Consider the following 19,154-nt stretch of genomic DNA (forward strand, 5'->3'; position numbering starts at 1 on the left):
TCCGGACAAGGTTGTCCTTCGGCCTCGTCCTTCCTTTCTTCCGAAAGTGGTGACTCCATTTCATCTTGGGCAGTCTGTCACCTTGCCCACCTTCTTTCCGCCTCCACTTCCTTCCAAAGAGGAAGAGAGGCTCCACCGTCTGGAACCAAAATGTGCGCTCTCCTTTTATCTGGACCGCACAAAGCAGTTCCGGGTGGACGACCAACTTTTCGTTGGATACGTGGGTGCTAAGAAGGGGAAAGCTGTGCACAAACGGACCATCTCTCGGTGGGTCGTTTTGTGCATCAAAATTTGTTACTCCTTGGCAAAAAAGGACCCTCCTGTTGGGCTGCGCACCCATTCTACTCGGGCCACAGCGGCTACTACTGCTTTGGGGCGGGGTGTCCCTTTGCAGGACATCTGTCAGGCGGCGATGTGGGCATCGCTACACACGTTTGCCGGACATTATTGCCTTGACAGCCAAGTCCGGAGGGATGGCTTCTTTGGCCGTTCTGTCCTCCAGGACTTTCTGGTGTGATCTTGGTTCGCAGACCCACCACCGGGGTGGTATTGCTTGGGTATCTATTCTAAGGTGAGGAATCTAACTAACGTGTTTCTTTCAGTTGAACAAGTTACTTACCTTCGGTAACGATGTATCTGTAAGAAACATTAGTTAGATTCCTCACCGACCCACCCATCCTCCCCTTTCTGCGAACTGACATCTAGGGTTAAGGCTATCCCTTTCAGGGCCCTAGATTTTATTTTTGGCACCAGTGTCGGTCTTTGCATGGCTCTGCGTTCCTGGCGCGGAAAGCTATGTACAAGAACTGACGTCAGCGCGCGAGGGCGGCGTCTAAGTACTCAGACGTCATTCCGGCGCACGACGCCGACGACGGACGCGGAGCCGCAGACGACGCCTAGCGACGCGCAAGGGGTATTGCTGACGAAAAATCTTCCGGATCCAGTCTGACGCCTGGGGATATTCTAAGGTGAGGAATCTAACTAACTAATGTTTCTTACAGATACATCGTTACCGAAGGTAAGTAACTTGTTCATCAACAATAGTGTGATGTTGAGGAGGCACGCATGGTTGAGAATATCAGGTTTCAAACCTGAAATTCAATCTAATATCTTGAATCAACCAGTCAACCCAGACTTTTTATTTGGCCCCGAGGTTGACACTACACTAGAAAAGATTAAAAAGGACACTGAAACTGCGAAATCTATGGGGGCTCTACAGTCGCAGCAGTTTTGGAGTGGCTCCTTTCGTCGCCCCAGGAATAGAGAAGCAGCTAGAGGTCAGGGGTCCCAGCAGCAGTACAATAAAGGAGGTACCCAGAGTACCTATAATAAGAACAATAGGGGTGGATATCGTGGATCCAGCACCACATAACACCGGTCGGGGGGAGACTCAAACAGTTCCTGCCAGTCTGGAGATCCATCACCACAGACAGGTGGGTCAGAGAAATTGTCCAGTACGGTTATTGTCTGGAATTAACATCCAATCCACCCCACATACCACCAAGACCCCGTCCTATGTCCGCAGAGCACTTGACATTATTGCGGAAGGAAGTACTAAGTATGCTGCAGAAAGGAGCCATAGAGCTCGTGCCTGTAGAACAACGAGGGTCAGGGGTGTACTCTCTGTACTTCTTGATCCCAAAAAAGGATGGGTCTCTGAGACCTATACTGGACCCAAGACCTCTCAACCAATACATTCTGTCAGAGCATTTTCATATGCTCACCCTCCAGCAGGTTCTGCCGTTACTCAGTCAGGGAGACTTCCTAGCAACACTGGATTTGAAGGATGCGTATTTCCACATACCCATACACCCATCACACAGAAAATATCTCGGGTTCACTATTCAGGATCAGCATTATCAGTTCAAAGTCCTCCCTTTCGGAGTAACAACGGCGCCGAGAGTCTTTACCAAGTGCCTAGCGACAGTGGCTGCACACTTAAGGAGACAGCACATTCACGTCTTTCCTTACCTGGACGACTGGCTTGTTTAGGCAAAGTCATTCCAGCAGTGTGCCAGCCACATATCCCACACCATTCACCTTCTTCACAGTCTGGGATTCTAACTAAATTATCCAAAGTCACATCTTCAACCCGCCCACGTACGGCAGTACCTGGGCGCGACCATAGACACTCAGGCAGCCAAAGCTCAGCCAAATTTAGTGAGGATCAACAGCATGCAACTGCTGATAAAGAAGTTCAGACCTCAACACTCCCTTCCAGCGCGAGTGTTCATGCAGTTGATAGGCATGATGACCTCTTGCATCTTCATAGTCCCGCACGCGAGACTACATATGCGCCCGCTTCAGGAGTGCTTGGCATGTCAATGGAATCAGACTCACGGGCAATTAAAAGACCTAGTGTTGGTGAGCGGTCGGGCATACAACTCTCTGCATTGGTGGAATCCACAAAACCTTTGCAAGGGCCAACCAATCCAAGAGCCTGTTCCACAAATAATACTGACGGCGGACGCGTCTCTCCAGGGATGGGGAGCTCATGTACTCAATTACACAGTGCAGGGACTATATACGACACTGCAAAAAAAGATGCACATCAACCTTCTGGAACTGATGGCAATCTTCCTGGCAATGAAGGCATTCAAAGTACACTTGTGCAACAAGGTCGTGTTGATCCGGATGGACAACATGACTGCCATGTACTACATACAGAAGCAGGGAGGAACACACTCTCCACAGTTGTCTCATCTGGCACAGAGCATGTGGAGGTGGGCCATTCAGAGGAACATGTTCCTCATGGCAGAACACCTCCCAGGCAAGGACAACCAAATGGCGGATCTGCTCAGCAGACCCATCCACCAAATGCACGAGTGGGAGCTACATCCATTAGTACTCCAACCGTACTTCCAGCAGTGGGGTCATCCAGAGATAGACCTATTCACCACAAGGGAAAACGCAAAATGCCAAAGCTTTGCCGCCAGGTTCCCGCATCCACAGTCGCAGGGCAATGCGATATGGATGAACTGGTCAGGCAGATTTGCGTACGCTTTCCCCCAGCGCCAATAATACCGCTAGTGGCACGCAAACTAAGGCAACACTCAATGACACTCATCCTGGTTGCTCCAATGTGGGCACGCCAGCCATGGTACACCACGTTGCTAGAACTTTCCGTGGTGCCGCATCAAAGACTGCGGCTAACACCCAGACTTTTAACACAGAACCATGGCGAAATTCAGCACCCAGATCCGCAACAGCTGAACCTGGCGATCTGGCTCCTGAAGTCTGAGTTTGGCTACCTGAACCTTCCTCCAGAATGTATGAATATCATCAAGGAGGCCAGGAGACCCACGACCAGAGCTTGCTATGCGACTAAGTGGAAAAGATTTGTCATTTACTGTCAAAACAATGACATTAATCCGCTGGATGCATCCATTCAGAACATCATCTGTTACCTGTTACACTTATACCGATGCAATCTGGCATACAGCTCCATCCGTATACATCTAACCGCAATAGCAGCCTATCTTCAGAACAGGCAGCACCTCTCTTTATTCAGAGTGCCTGCCATCAAAGCCTTCTTAGAGGGACTCAAAAGAGTGATTCCTCCAACACACCCACCGGCACCAGTGTGAAACCTGAATGTGGTCCTCACCAGATTGATGGGTCCACCTTTTGAACCTCTACATTCATGTGAGATTCAATTCCTCACCTGGAAAGTAGCTTTCTTAGTGGCAATCACTTCGTTGAGAAGAGTTAGTGAACTCCAGGCACTAACCATTCAAAAGCCATTCATACAGGTTCACGCAAACAGAGTTGTACTACGTACCAACCCCACATTCCTGCCTAAAGTGATATCGCAGTTCCACATGAATCAAACTATTGAACTGCCTGTTTTCTTTCAAAATCCACAGAATGTCGCAGAGAGAATGCTCCATACACTAGATGTAAAGAGGGCCCTCATGTACTATATAGACAGAACTAAGGACTTTAGGAAGACAAAACAACTTTTCGTTGCCTTTTACCCACAACACAAGGGCAACGCCATTTCCAAAGCAGGTATAGCCAGATGGATCGTTAAATGTATTCAAATTTGCTATCTAAAAGCTAAACGCACATTAACGATTCCCATACGAGCCCACTCAACACGAAAGTTAGGGGCGTCCATGGCTTTCCTGGGAAACATTCCTTTACAGGAAATATGTAGAGCAGCCACATGGTCCACTATACATACATTTACCAAACACTACTGTGTAGATGTACACTCAAAACAGCAGGCAGCTCTAGGACAGGCTGTTCTCAAGACTCTTTTTCAGACTGCTGCAGCTGGCACGGGTAGCCGCCGCTAATAGGAGGTACTGCTATGTATTCTATGCACAGATATGAATTCAGCAGCCCACATGCCTCGAACTGAATATGCTACTTACCAGTATGCATCTGTTCTTGGCATGTAGGGCTGCTGACATTCATATCGCCCACCCATCTCCCCGGCGCCTGTAGCAGCTGCAGCTCTCAGAATTACTGTATAGCATGGTCATCACTTACTGTATCTACTCCATCACTGCCACAATGGCGAAAAACAATCTAAGGATGGAGAGGATGCCCATGCGCACTGTGGTCCAGGGGAGGAGTCGCCTATCTCGTGATACTTCGAAGACTCTTCCAGGACAACAACGTGCAAACATCCGGACCCAACACTAGGCGGCGATCTATGCACAGATATGAATGTCAGCAGCCCTACATGCCAAGAACAGATGCATACTGGTAAGTAGCATATTCATTAGGGGCACCCTGAACCTTCCTATTCCAGATTCCAAACTACGAAGAGCAAGAAGAAAGAAGACCTGCCCTGCAGCTGCTGAACAGAGGAAGACACCAACTGCTTTGGCCCCAGCCCTACCGGCCTGTCGACCCTCGAACCTGCTCCTGCTCCAGCCCGGAATCTCTTGTGGCTAGCAACCTCACCAACCCCGGAGGACCTGGCTACCTTTTGGCTCTAAGCCCCTGGGACTCCCATGAGTAGAGGCTCTACACGAAACGTATCTCTAACCCCTGGCAGCAGCCCGGAACCGCGAACCCAGCACACTCTGCACCAGCCGAGCCTGGCCAGTGCCGGAGTGAACAAAGACCCTGAGGACGACCCCACGGCGACTGTGACCCCGAGTCCGGCACCCAAGGACCTCCCTCGACACTCCTGAAGAAGCCTGCAGCCTCAGAACCAGGTGGCCCCCCAACTGCGATTAACAGAGGGTAAGATTTCCCGACACCTAAAGGCACCCCTGCACGCTGCGCCCCACGGCTCCCTGTGCCCAATCCCGGGGTACCTACCTATCCTCCAACTACCCAACTTACCTCTCGAAGTGGTGGTGGCACCTGAAGAGTCCTCGTCCCCGAGCTTGCAGTCTTTTTCCTAACCGGAGATTCCCTATTGAAACCCATTGAGCGCCCGAAGGCTCAAAAGCACTCTGCACCCAGCCGCCCGAGTGGCCCTGGCAGTGAAAACTCTACTCCTACCTACTTCCCCACTTGCCCCGAGTAAGTGACCAGGAGCCCAGCTCCCACAGCCGCGTGGCTTGCCGGTCAGCATCCACCAAACAAGGCCCCCCTATCCCTCATAGGATAACATTGGGCCTAACTCTCTCTGCACCCGGCCGCCCTAGAGCCGCTGAGGGTGAACCAACTGTACCTACCTGACCCTGGGAGACCCCTGAGTCTGTGCCCAGAACCTCAACTCTGCCAGTCGAGTACTTACCCTTAAACCGCAAACTCTATTTTCCTCATAGGGTAACATTGACTGGCTTTTTCCTGAAATTTCTTCTAAGTGTGGACTTTTCAAATCTTCAAATATTCACCAAAAATCAGCCGAGTGACAAAAACGAATTTACTCACCTGCTCTTAGGTGAGCTCCCAGTGCTGGATCTTGGTGCCCAGCACTGACTCTCTACAACTGTACTTACCCTTAACTCAATTTCTTCCATAGGAAACCATTGACTGTTTTTCTGTGAAATTTCTTCTAAGTGTCGATTTCTGCAATCTTTAAATATTCTTCAAAAATCGTATAATATCTGAAAACCTAATTACTTACCTGTTTTGGATAAAGGTCCCAGTACTGAGTCTAGGCACCCAGTACTGGATTACAAAAGTAACAAGAACATACTGTACCTGTAACCTGAATTTTCTTCCATAGGGAATCATTGACTGCTTTCTCTGAAATATTTTCCAAGTGTCAACTTTTAAAATAGCTAAATATTAGTTAAAAATCATTATAGTACTTAAGTCGACTTTCATCACTGGATTCTGAGAACTGACCCAGGACTGAATCTAGGATCCAGTCCTGGAATTCCAAAAGTAATCTAAAAAGTAATCTGTTGCAAATAATTGGAATTTACCATTGAGCTCAATGTATTGTTGTGTTTAAAAATAGAGTTGCCTACTGCAACCACTTGTATACACTGTCCTCTGGTACTGCCTTACTGCTCGACCAAGCTACCACTTTAGAGAGTAAGGTTATATCTAACTTTAACCTCTGTCAAACCCTGGGGGACTGTGGACTCTGTACACCCTGTACCTATTAAGGAACAGTATATACAGAGCCACTTTCTCACACTTTATCACAGTAAGAAAATCCTACTCCAAAAGACACCCCTGCACCTGATGCCCCACGGACTTGTGTGCCCAAACAGACGGTGCCTATCCAACCCTTAACTTCCCAACTTACCTCTCCAAGTGGTGATCTCCCCCAGAAGTCTTTCGTCTCCCTGCCTCAAGTGCTTTTGCAAACAGGAGTTTCTCCATAGAAAACAGGGGCCCTACATCGAAACAGAACTCTGCACCCGGCCTCCCCAGTGAAGTTGAGGGTGCACCTTTTGTGCTACTTTATTTCCCCATTTGTCCTAACCTTAACCCTAGGAGCTTTGCTTCCACAACCTAGCGACCTGCTTGCCAGCAGCCACCAGCCGGTGGCCCTTTATCCCCCATTGGATAACATTGGGCCTCAACACTCTGCACCCGTCCGCACTAGCGCCGCTGAGGATGCAACAACAGTGCATCACTGACACTGGGGGACCCCGGAGTCTAACCCCAGAACCTTAACTCCTGCAGTCGATTAGTTACCTGTGAACCGTTAACTTGTTTTTCCTCCTTAGGATAACACTGACAATTTTCTTCCAAAAAGTTTCAAAGTGTGTAGTTTTGAAATCTAAAAATATTCTTTAAAAATTGTGAATAACCAAAACGTAATTACTTACCTGTTTCCAGGAAATGTCCCAGTGCCGAATCTAGGTATCCAGCACTGAGTTACAAAAGTAACGTAAAAAGTAACTTGCCTGTTATTTACTGAAAAAGCCTTTTCATTTCAATGTACTCTATTTGCTGAGTGTTGGAACCTACTGCATCCCCTGTAAATCAAACAAAGTACAATTGCTAATGTATTTTTTAAACTGTTCTATATCCAGTAACTTATTACTGAGAAGTATTTAATGCTTACCTGTGCCAGGCTTGCTTGGTTCTAAAAATAAACAGTATATTTTTATACTAACACAATTGTCCTAGAGTTCAGATCTTGAGTGTGTGAATTCATTTGCTGACTGAGTGTGTACATCAAATGCTTAACACTGTCTTTTGATACTGCCTAACTGCTCGAACACTCTACCACAATTAGAGACTAAGGTGTTATCTAACTTTTATCTCTGTCTACCCCTGGGGTCACTTGGACTCTATACATACTATACCTCATTTTGGTGTAGTATATATAGAGCCAATTTCTTACAGTCCCCTAACAGGATGGCCAAGCAGAGGTTCAAAGGGGGGGGAAAATTCTACTCCCTTCTGAGGCACCTCCCTGTAGGCCAAAAGCAAGCATGGCAAAGGGACATTGTAGGAAAGGCTATCAGCAACTGGTCCCCACCGGTTCTGACCCCCACTTTGGGTTGGGAGAGTCAACAGAAAAACCGAGCCACGAAGGGAGATTATCCCACTTTTGCCAACCCCACCCCTCAGTTGGGGAATGCGAAGTGAAGCACACATATCAGTCCCCTTCATCTTGAAGATGAGGGGACTCACCAAATTAAGAAGAAGCCTATGCCCTCTGGAGGACGGCATAATAGGGGGTGTAGCCACCCCAGGAGAGGGACCCATTGGTCCCGACCTGCACACCCCTGTAATGCCCCTAAATCTTGCCTCTTCAAATTTGATGACCTAAGAAGGGCCGAAGAGCTGTGCAGCAGTGGAGAAGACTACGATGACTGACTTGACCTCAGCCCTACTTGCCTGTCTCCTCCTCCAGCGACCCTGCTCCCAGAAATCTGCGTTGTCCGCAGCCCGCAACCTCAAGAACCCAAGTGGACCTGTGCTATCTTCAATAGACTCCAGTCTCCCGTGGACACCGGTTTTTGGCTTGCAAAGAAACCAACACCAGTCTCCGGCCTGAGTTTGAGTTAACCGCTTAGCCTGAGCCGTCTCCCTGATGATCCTGCCCTCGTCTGCACCAGTCGCTGACCTCTCTAATACCCCTCCTCGATGACTGCAGCCTAGGTTCGAACGGCCCACCCCACCACCCCAAAGGTGATCAGGCCCAGCTAAGGAAACCTGACACCAAAATGCAGTGCTACAGCCTCCGCCTCTTACTTTGGGGAAACCAGCTGACAGTGCCCAGGTGTCCCTCAGCTATACAACTTACCTTTGGTAAGCCGTTGGCCGCCTTCGTCCCACCTCCTGGTCCAAGCCTGCAGCATTTCTTCTTGACCGACATCCTCAATTCGTTTCCATTGGTAGCCCAACACCTACTTTTCCCCCTGCAACCAGTCGCCCGAGTGCTGCTGGAGGTGCTCTTCGGGTGCCTTCTCCTGTCCCCCTTTGTTCTTATCTTTGTTCTTATCTTTGTTCTTACCTTTGATCCCTGTGCCCTGACCCAGAAACCGCAGGCACCAACCTGTGACGGGTGCTCCTCCGAGTAATCCCCTGTCTACATAACACTACATTGGGCCCAACCTCTCCTTTGACCTCTGCACCCGCTGCCCCTGTGCTGCTGAGGGCGCACTCTTTAACTACCTGACCCCTGCCCTGTCTGAGTGCTAACAGCTCGAGGCTGAACTCCAAAACTGTGTACTTAGCTGTAAGTCTAATCTTGTTTTCCTCCATAGGAATAACATTGCATTGCATACCTTTATCTTTGCAAGGCCTATCACTGTATTTGGTTGACATGTACAGACATGTACAGAAGGCTTTCCTAAAACTGTAAAGTATTTATTGAATTTACAAAATCATATTGCAATCCTGAAAAGTTTTGCCAGTGACAAACTGAATAACTTACCTGCACTAAGTGATTCTTAATTCTAGTAATTAATAACAAAGTAACAACTTTTTACACAAACAATTGGTCTGGATTCAGTCTTTGAGTGTCTAACATCATTTCTTGCCTGAGTGTGTACAACAAATGCTTAATTCTACCCTCTGGTAAGCCGGACTGCTGAACCACACTACCACAAAAGAGAGTAAGGCATTATCTAACTTAGCCTCTGCACTGGACTCCGTGTAAACTATAACTTACTTTGGTTTTGTATAATCATGACCAGCTTGGTACATCTCCCTCACGGCAAGTAGCCCATTGGCCTCCAGCTGCCAGTCCCTGTAACACCCCCAAATTCAGTATTTAGGGGCACCCCGAACCTTGATCCTTAGATTCCTGCAACTAACGAAGAAGACGCTGTGCAGGAAAGCTTGAACACGACGACTGACTTAGCCCCAGCCCTACCGGCCTGTCTCCAGCTTGAAGAGTCTGCGAAGAAGACTACGCCAGTCCTGTGGCCAGCGACTTCCAAGAACCCCAGGAAGACTGCCACTCTTCAACAATGACCAGATTGCCCGAGGACGGCGTCCCTGTCTAGAAAGCTCCAACGTCAAGGACTCCAGATACAGGCGGATCTCTGACGCCCATGACCAGAGTCGAGTGGCTTACCTGTCCAGTGAAGTCTCCCCAGCGATCCAGACTTCGACTCGATCGGTGGCTGACCTCTCCTGGACTCCACGAAGTCGCATGCAGCCCGTACACGAAAGGTCCCCTGACGGCAACCGGCTCCGGTAAGTAAAATCCGGCACCAAAAGTCACCCCTGCCTCCTCAGCCCCGACCTTGGGGAGCCCAGCCAACTGTGCCCAGACCTGCTCCTGCATACCAACTTACTTACCCAGCCGGTGGTCACCTTCATCGAGCCTCCTGGTCCAAGCCTGTAGCCTCTTTGTGCGACCGATAACTCCCATATCTGAAAGAAACACGTTAGTTAGATTCCTCACCTTAGAATATCCCCAGGCGTCAGACTGGATCCGGAAGATTTTTCGTCAGCAATACCCCTTGCGCGTCGCTAGGCGTCGTCTGCGGCTCCGCGTCCGTCGTCGGCGTCGTGCGCCGGAATGACGTCGTCGGAGTACTTAGACGCCGCCCTCGCGCGCTGACGTCAGTTCTTCTTTTTTCCGCGCCTGTAAGCGCAGATCCGGGAGAGCTACCCCATTAGTCATTTTTTGACTAACTTTTTCGGTCCTTTTTGATCTTGTCTCGACTCCGGTGCCGGTAGGATGCCTGGTTGTAAAGCCTGTGCTGACTGTAGCCGCTTGATGTCGGTTACGGACCATCACCGCCGGTGCCTTTGCTGCTTGGGCCTTGACCACGACGCGGAGTCGTGTTCGGACTGCAAGGCCCTGACCTCGAAGGCTAGACGGGAGCGGTCCCGTAAGCTTCTCGAGATTCGCCACTCGGCTCCGCGCCCCTCTCGATCCCGGTCCAGGAGGAGGTCCAAGGATCGGTCGCGAAGCCGCAGCCGACGTCATCATCGGTCGTCGGGATCCAAGTCTTCGGGTAAGTCGAAGCACTCCAAGAAGTCCAAGAGGCGACACGGCTCTTCGGACTCCCCTCGCCGGTCGCGCGACTCGGCCGAGGGTCAGGGTGGTTCCACCCCCGCGGCTCCGGCGGAGCCGCAGGCGCCGCGCAGGTCCCCATACCCACCGGTCCCTGGGACTGACGCGACGCCGGCGGAAGTCAGTGCCTTCCTCTCGGCCATGAGGAACCTGGCTCCGCCGTCGACGCCCGCTGGCGCGCCTTCGGGCCCAACGGACCCGACTGGGCAACCTTGCCTGCCGGCGGCTCCGGCCCCGTTGACGGCTCCGGCCTCGACGCCGCAAGCGCCCGAGGGACCCGTTCCCGAGTCCCCGCCGACGCCGGTCGACCTCGTCACGCCTCCGCCGCCGTCGACACCGGTACCACCTCCGACGCTGACTCCGCTCGGCGTCGAGCCCCGGTTCAGCCACGGTCCAGGCCCGGCGTCGATGGACGCCGTGTTCGGCGCCGCTGGAGACACATTTTGTCTCTCGCCCGGCTCCGATCCTTCCTCCTGCATACCAGGAATCAGATGATGGGGACAACTGGGAGGGATCCGAGGATCCTATGGCCGTTCAGGCTCAAATGTCACAGGACTGGGCAGATGAACTGGGGGAGGCCAGTGGTCTGGATACCTCTCCGGACACTGGATTCATCTCTCCTCCGACTGTGGCTTCGGAGGAGGGTGCTGCTTTCTCTGTGGTGCTGCGCAAGGCGGCCGCAGCCCTTGGGCTCGAGCTACCTGCCGTGGCTGTGAGGACTAACGTCCTCACTGAGGTGCTTCAGTCTGCAGCAAGCTCCACTGAGCCTCTGCTGCCATTCAATGAGGCCCTCACTGGCGTTCTGCAGGGCACCTGGTCCAAGCCCTCCACAGTTCCTCCTGTGGATCGGAACGTCGCCAGGCGCCACCGCCCTGCTCTGGGCGACCCCAGTTTCCTGTCCCAACACCCTACCCCCGAGAGCCTGGTTATCCAGGCCTCTACCTCCCAATCCTCCTTCCCGACCGCTCCGCCAGACCGGGATTCCAAGAGGCTGGAACAGTTCGGCAAGAAGCTGTTCTCCTCCCTTAGCTTGGGTCTGCGGTCTTTGAACACCGCCTGCCTCTTGGACCGTTATTCTCACTCTCTGTGGGATACGGTGGAGGACGTGCTGCCCCTGTGTCCGGAGGAGGTCCAGACACGACTTACCCAGGCTCTGGCCGATGGGAGGGATGCAGCACGACATGCTATCCGATGTGGGCTTGACACTACGGACTCGCTGGGTAGGGCGATTTCTACCTCAGTGGCGCTTGGACGTCACGCCTGGCTGCGGTCCACGTCCTTTTCGGGCGATGTCCAGAGCACCCTCATGGACATGCCCTTTGATGGCACTCGCCTTTTCCGCGAGAAAGTGGACAGTGCGCTGAATCTCTTTAAGGACTCCCGGGCTACGGCCAAGTCCTTGGGCCTCTCGGCCCCGCGGTCGCAAACTTCTGCCTTTCGCGGCCAAGGAAGGGGTGCCTCCTCACGTGCGCCTAGCCACCAGCCGCAGAACCAACCTGCGCGCGGACGTGGTTTCCGCCGAGGTGGTTCTGGAGGACGACGCGGTCAGCCCACATCCACCCCGGCAGCATCCGCCTCAAAGCCTTCCTAGTCCGAGCTTTCAGGCCCATTCCACGCCAGTGGGCGGCAGAGTTCGCCATCACCTGCTCCACTTGCGGTCCATCACATCGGACAGGTGGGTGCTGCAAATCGTCCGAAGGGGCTACTCCCTCCCCTTCGAGACGACCCCTCCAGCCATGCCACCGCAGCACCACCGTATCTCGGGGGATCATTTGAATCTTCTCCACGAGGAAGTTTCGGCCCTCTTGGCCAAGGGGGCCGTCGAGCGCGTTCCGATCCCAGAAGTAGGTCGTGGTTGTTATTCCCACTACTTTCTGGTTCCCAAGAAGGGCAAAGGAGGCCTACGCCCTATCTTGGACCTCCGGAACGTCAATGCCTTCCTCCGGAAGGAAAGGTTCAAGATGTTAACTTTGGCTCACGTTCTAGCTGCCCTAGACCCTGGAGACTGGATGGTAGCGTTGGACTTGCAGGACGCATACTTCCACATCCCCGTCCTGCCGGCCCACCGGCGATACCTGCGGTTCACGGTGGGCCAAGAGCACTTTCAGTTTACCGTGCTCCCCTTCGGCCTCACCAGTGCCCCTCGGGTGTTCACGAAAGTGATGGCGGTGGTCGCAGCTCATCTGCGCAGATCAGGGGTTCCAGTCTTCCCCTATCTCGACGACTGGCTGTTGAAGGCGGGCTCGCCCCAGGCAGTCGTCTCCCACCTCCAGACTACGGCGGATCTCCTGCATTTGCTGGGATTTTCCATCAACGTGCCGAAGTCACACCTGAGCCCCTCTCAGAAGCTCCTCTTCATCGGAGCGGTTCTCGATTCGGCGCAGTTCCGGGTCTATCCGCCGGAACAGCGGGTCCGGGATATTCAGGCCCTGATTCCCATCTTTCGGCCTCTATCCTGGGTTTCGGTCAGGCTAGTGTTGCGGCTTCTGGGGCTGATGGCCTCCTGCATCCTACTAGTGCATCACGCCAGGCGGCGCATGCGGGCTCTGCAGTGGGACCTGAAGTTTCAGTGGGCCCAGCATCACGGCAACCTGTCCGACCATGTCTTGATCTCGGAGGGCACTGCACAGCAGTTGCAGTGGTGGCTCACGGACCGCGATTGGGTCAAGGGCAAGAGCCTCTCCCTTCCCCAACCGGAGCATGTCGTAGTGACGGATGCGTCCCTCTTGGGATGGGGTGGCCATATGGGAGAGGTGGAGATCAGAGGCCTCTGGTCTCCGGCGGAGTCTCGTCTCCACATCAACCTGTTGAAGTTGAGAGTGATCCGACTTGCACTGAAAGCCTTCCTTCCCTCTGTCAGGGGAAGTGTCGTGCAGGTGTTCACGGACAAGTGGTATTGCAACAAACAGGGCGGGGTGGGGTCGTGGACCCTTTGTCAGGAGGCTCTGCGCCTCTGGACGTGGCTGGAACACCAGGGCGTCACCCTAGTGGTTCAACATCTGGCGGGCTCTCTGAACGCCAGAGCAGACGAACTCAGCCGCCGGTGCATGATGGATCACGAATGGCGTCTGCACTCCGAAGTGGCGCAAGGTCTCTTTCAGCAGTGGGGAGAGCCTTGGTTAGATCTATTCGCCACCGAAGAAAACGCGCAATGTCAGCAGTTCTGCGCGTTGGAATTTCCAAGGCGGCACTATCTCGGCGACGCTTTTCGTCACGAGTGGAGTTGCGGTCTGTTGTACGCCTTTCCGCCTATACCACTTCTGCCCAGAGTGCTGAAGAAGATCAGGCACGACCGGGCCCAAGTCATCTTGGTGGCTCCGGATTGGGCACGAAGGTACTGGTATCCCGAGCTACTCAGTGTGTTGACCGATCCTCCGATACGTCTGCCCCTTCGGGAGGATCTTCTGTCGCAGCAGCAGGGGACGGTCCTCCACCCGAACCTGTCCAGCCTCCACCTCCATGCGTGGAGATTGAGCGGCGGCAGTTGATGCCATTTGACTTGCCTCCTGAAGTCTGTGATATCATTCTGGCAGCCAGGCGTCCCTCCACAAAGACGGTATACGCCTGCCGGTGGAACAAATTTGTGGCATGGTGCACAGCAAAGGCTGTGGATCCCCTTTCCGCCCCTCTTTCTGAGGTTCTCCTCTTTCTTCTTTCTTTGGCCCGGCAGGGCTCTGCCCTGGGCACCTTGAAGGGTTATCTTGCTGCCATCTCTGCCTTCTTGCGGCTTCCTGATCAGCCTTCTCTTTTCAAGTCCCCTGTCGTTACACGCTTTCTAAAAGGCATTACTCACACGTTCCCTCCTGTCCCTTTTGTAATGCCTCAGTGGGACTTGAATCTTGTTCTCACATTTCTAATGTGCGCTCCCTTTGAGCCTCTTCATAATTGTCCTCTTCGTCTGCTGACGCTTAAGACTGTTTTTCTGGTAGCATTACCTCGGCTAGACGGGTGAGTGAGCTCCAGGCTTCATCTTCAAAGCCTCCTTTTCTCTCTGTTCATCCGGACAAGGTTGTCCTTCGGCCTCGTCCCTCCTTTCTTCCGAAAGTGGTGACCCCCTTTCATCTTGGGCAGTCTGTCACCTTGCCCACCTTCTTTCCGCCTCCGCATCCTTCCAAAGAGGAAGGGAGGCTCCACCGTCTGGACCCAAAACGTGCGCTCTCCTTTTATCTGGACCGCACAAAGCAGTTCCGGGTGGACGACCAACTTTTCGTTGAATACGTGGGTGCTAAGAAGGGGAAAGCTGTGCACAAACGGACCATCTCTCGGTGGGTCATTTTGTGCATCAAAATTTGTTACTCCTTGGCAAAAAAGGACCCTCCTGTTGGGCTGCGCGCCCATTCTACTTGGGCCACGGCGGCTACTACTGCTTTGGGACGAGGTGTCCCTTTGCAGGACATCTGTCAGGCGGCAACGTGGGCTTCGCTACACACGTTTGCCAGGTATTATTGCCTTGACAGCCAAGTCCGGAGGGATGGCTTCTTTGGCCGTTCTGTCCTCCAGGACTTTCTGGTGTGATCTTGGTTCGAAGACCCACCACCGGGGATGGTATTGCTTGGGTATCTATTCTAAGGTGAGGAATCTAACTAACGTGTTTCTTTCAGATGAACAAGTCACTTACCTTCGGTAACGATGTATCTGTAAGAAACATTAGTTAGATTCCTCATTGACCCACCCATCCTCCCCGTTCTGCGAACTGACATCTAGGGTTAAGGTTATCCTTTTCAGGCCCCTAGATTTTTTTTTTTGGCACCAGTGTCAGTCTTTGCATGGCTCTGCGTTCCTGGTTGGGAAAGCTATGTACAAAAACTGACGTCAGCGCGCGAGGGCGGCGTCTAAGTACTCTGACGACGTCATTCCGGCGCACGACGCCGTCGACTGACGCGGAGCCGCAGACGACGCCTAACGACGCGCAAGGGGTATTGCTGACGAAAAATCTTCCGGATCCAGTCTGACGCCTGGGGATATTCTAAGGTGAGGAATCTAACTAACTAATGTTTCTTACAGATACATCGTTACCGAAGGTAAGTAACTTGTTCTGTAAAGCATTGGGCGCCCAATGCTGATCTGCACCCTCTTCCCGGTCGCCCATGTACCGCTGTTGGTGTAGCTTTGGTGTTGCCTTGTGTCCCCAGCCTCCCGCCCCCTGTAATTACTTCAATCCCCAGGGCCTGTGTGTGAGAAAGTGCCATCTTTCTTGCATGGCATGCCCCCACTTTTTGCTGAAATGCTGAATGTACTTTGACTGAGTGTGCCCTGGACTCCTGCCAATCAGGTGCCCAGGGCCTCTGTTCCTTCCCTAATCAAAAACCTCAAAACCAAATTGGCAAACCCTGGCCACATGTCAGTCCCTGGTAAATGGTACCCTAGGTACCCAGGGCCTTGTGACCAGGGAAGGCCTCTAAGGGCTGTAGCACTCATTGTGCCACCCTTAGAGGCCCTGTACCCTAACACCCACACACTGCCCTGGCAGGCTGAGTACAAGACAAAACAGAGAGTCGACATGGCACACATCCCTGTGTGCCATGCCCACAAACTACACTGCCCTTTCATACATCAGCCACCTCTCTAGCTGGGTGCCCTATGCCAGTGGTGTGGGCACAGAGGCAGGAGCACTGTGCCCCTACAGTACCCAGGTCCATTCCTGGGACCTGTAAGTGCAGTGCTGCCATTTAAGAGTACATGGTGCTGGGAGCTTGTTAAACACGAACTCCACAGCACCATAATGGCAGCACTGAAGCCTGAGAAGTTTGGTATCAAACTGCTCAGCACATTAAATCCACACTGATGCCAGTGTGGGATTTAATGTACCAAGCACCACAGAGGGCATCTTGGAGATGCCCCCTTACAACTAACCTACAATCCACGTCTGCTCTGAGGCTGCCTAGGCTGCCACACAGCAGACATGTTGCTGGACCCCTGGGTAGGAGAGCCCCTGCTCTCCTGGGCCTGCAACAATGCACATCCTGGGCGAGGTGCTAAATCTCCTCCCCCAGGATGGGCAGGGGGAAGCTTCAAAGGCATGCCACCTCTGTGAGCTTCCCAAGGCCACTGCAACCCCCCACTCTGGCGGGAAGCTTGGCCGGAAACCCCAAATAAGGACAGGGGATGTGCCAGCCTGCCAACCCCACCCCCTCAGGTGGGGGAGGCGAGGTGAAGCACATCCCCGGGCTCTCGCCATCTTGAAGATGGGAAGCCCTACCCAATCAGGACTAGGCTACTGCCCCCCTCCCACAGGTAAGAGGCAGGATAGGGGGTGTACCCACCCCAGGACAGGGACCCATTGGTCCCTGCCCTTCACCTACCTGTAACATCCCTACATCTAGTATTTAGGGGCACCCTGAACCTTCCTTCTCCAGATTCCAAAATCCGAAGAAGAGCTAGAAGAAAGAAGACCTGCCCTGCAGCTGCTAAGAAGAGGAAGACACAAACTGCTTTGGCCCCAGCCCTACCGGCCTGTCGACCCTCGAACTTGCTCCTGCTCCAACCCGGCATCTCTTGTGGCCAGCAACCTCACAAACCCCGGAGGACCTGGCTACCTTTTGACTCTAAGCCCCTGGGACTCCCATGAGTAGAGGCTCTACTCAAAATCTACTTCTAATCCCTGGCAGCAGCCCGGAACCGCGATCCCAGCACACACTGCACCAGCCAAGCCTGGACGGTGCCGGAGTGAACAAAGACCACGAGGACGGCCCCACGGTGACTGTGACCCCGAGTCCGACACCCAAGGACCTCCCTCGACACTCCTGAAGAAGCCTGCAGCCTCAGAACAAGGTGCCCCCCCCAACCGCGATCAACAGAGGGCAAGATTTCCCGACACCAAACGGCGCCCCGCGGCCCCCTGTGCCCAATCCCGGGGTACCTACCTATCCTCCAACTACCCAACTTACCTCTCGAAGTGGTGGTGGCACCTGAAGAATCCTCGTCCCCGAGCTTGCAGTCTTTTTCTAAGCCGGAGATTTCCCATTGAAATCAATTGAGCGCCCGACGGTTCAAAAGCAACCTTTCATCCAGCTGCCCGAGTGGCCCTGACAGTGCAACCTCTACACCTATCTACTTCCCCACTTGCCCTGAGTAAGTGACCAGGAGCCCAGCTCCCACAGCCGCGTGGCCTGCTAGTCCGCAGCCACCAACCAAGCCCCCCCTTCCTCTCTTAGGATAACATTGGGCCTAACTCTCTCTGCACCTGACCACCCTTGTGCCGCTGAGGGTGAACCAACTGTACCTACCTGACCTGTGGCAAATAACTTGAAACTTCCATTGAACTCAATGCATTATTGTGTTTAGAATTGTGTTGCCTATTGCAACCACTTGTAACTTTCTACAAAAGTCAATTGCATATTGCAAAAGTATTTATATAAAGCAACTCATTCTGAGAAAGTATATGTTAGAGGCATATGAGCTGCAGATCACACACTGAGGATAAGATCGCCATCTGGTGTTGGGCTCGGATGATTGCAGGTTGTTGTTGTCTTCGGAAGAAGCCTTTGGTCACGAGGTTGGTGACTCCTCCCCTGGACAACAGTGCGCATGGGCATCCACTCCATCGGCAGATTGTTTTTTTCCGCCATTGGGTTCGGATGAACTTTTTTCCGCTCCAGCAGAAAACTTCTAGCAATCATTTTAAATACTTAATCTTCATTCCATCGACGTCGAACTCAACTCGGACCGGTTCCGCAAGCGGCTGATGGACAGGACACCCTTCAAAAAATGCCCCCAGTGTGGAGCGAAGTTCCCCCACAGTGACCACCACGAGGTTTGTAACCTCTGCCTGTCGCCGGAACACAACGAGTCCACCTGTCCAGCTTGTTCCGCTTTCCGTTCGAAGAAGACCCTCCGGGACCGAAGAGCTCGACGCCATATTATGGCCAAACCAGCTCCAGAACCGGAGGACATCTTTGCTCAAGATGTTCCCGAAGACGACACCGAAGATCTCGAGATCGTGTCCGAGGCCGACGATTCCGATGACCTCATCACTCCAGGGCAGCGTGTGAGTACCACCCCCCCTGCCCCTGCCCCATCCAAAAAAGCATTGGTCAAGACTCCGCCAGCTGGGCCCAGTCGCGACCGGAAATCCTCTTCAGAAGCCCCGCCCTCGGGCCCGGCTCCGAAGACATCTAAGCCTGTGGGTGGCTCGGGCTCGAGCAAACCTCACCTGATTGTGCCTTTAACACCCTCGGCACCCAAACACCCACTGTCGGCACCGAAACAGGCTCCAAGACCGAAATCTCCTTCGGCACAGAAACGTTCCTCGGCACCGAAGTCTCCACCGGCACCGAGACGTTCTTCAACATCGATG

The 19,154-nt window shown here is 53.0% G+C and overlaps 2 protein-coding genes across 8 annotated transcripts in view; both read left to right on the forward strand.

Moving 5' to 3' along the window:
* The window catches only part of LOC146871232 (ATP-dependent chromatin remodeler CHD8-like), a 2,388,691-nt gene that overhangs the window by 929,243 nt on the left and 1,440,294 nt on the right, over positions 1-19,154 (forward strand). The window lies entirely within an intron of this gene.
* Positions 1-19,154, forward strand: part of LOC146871235 (uncharacterized) — a 63,178-nt gene that overhangs the window by 31,248 nt on the left and 12,776 nt on the right. The gene's annotated exons all lie outside the window — the stretch shown is intronic.

Source organism: Triturus cristatus, chromosome 1_1 (assembly GCF_964204655.1).
Source record: "Triturus cristatus chromosome 1_1, aTriCri1.1, whole genome shotgun sequence".
In the NCBI taxonomy this organism is placed as follows: domain Eukaryota; kingdom Metazoa; phylum Chordata; class Amphibia; order Caudata; family Salamandridae; genus Triturus; species Triturus cristatus.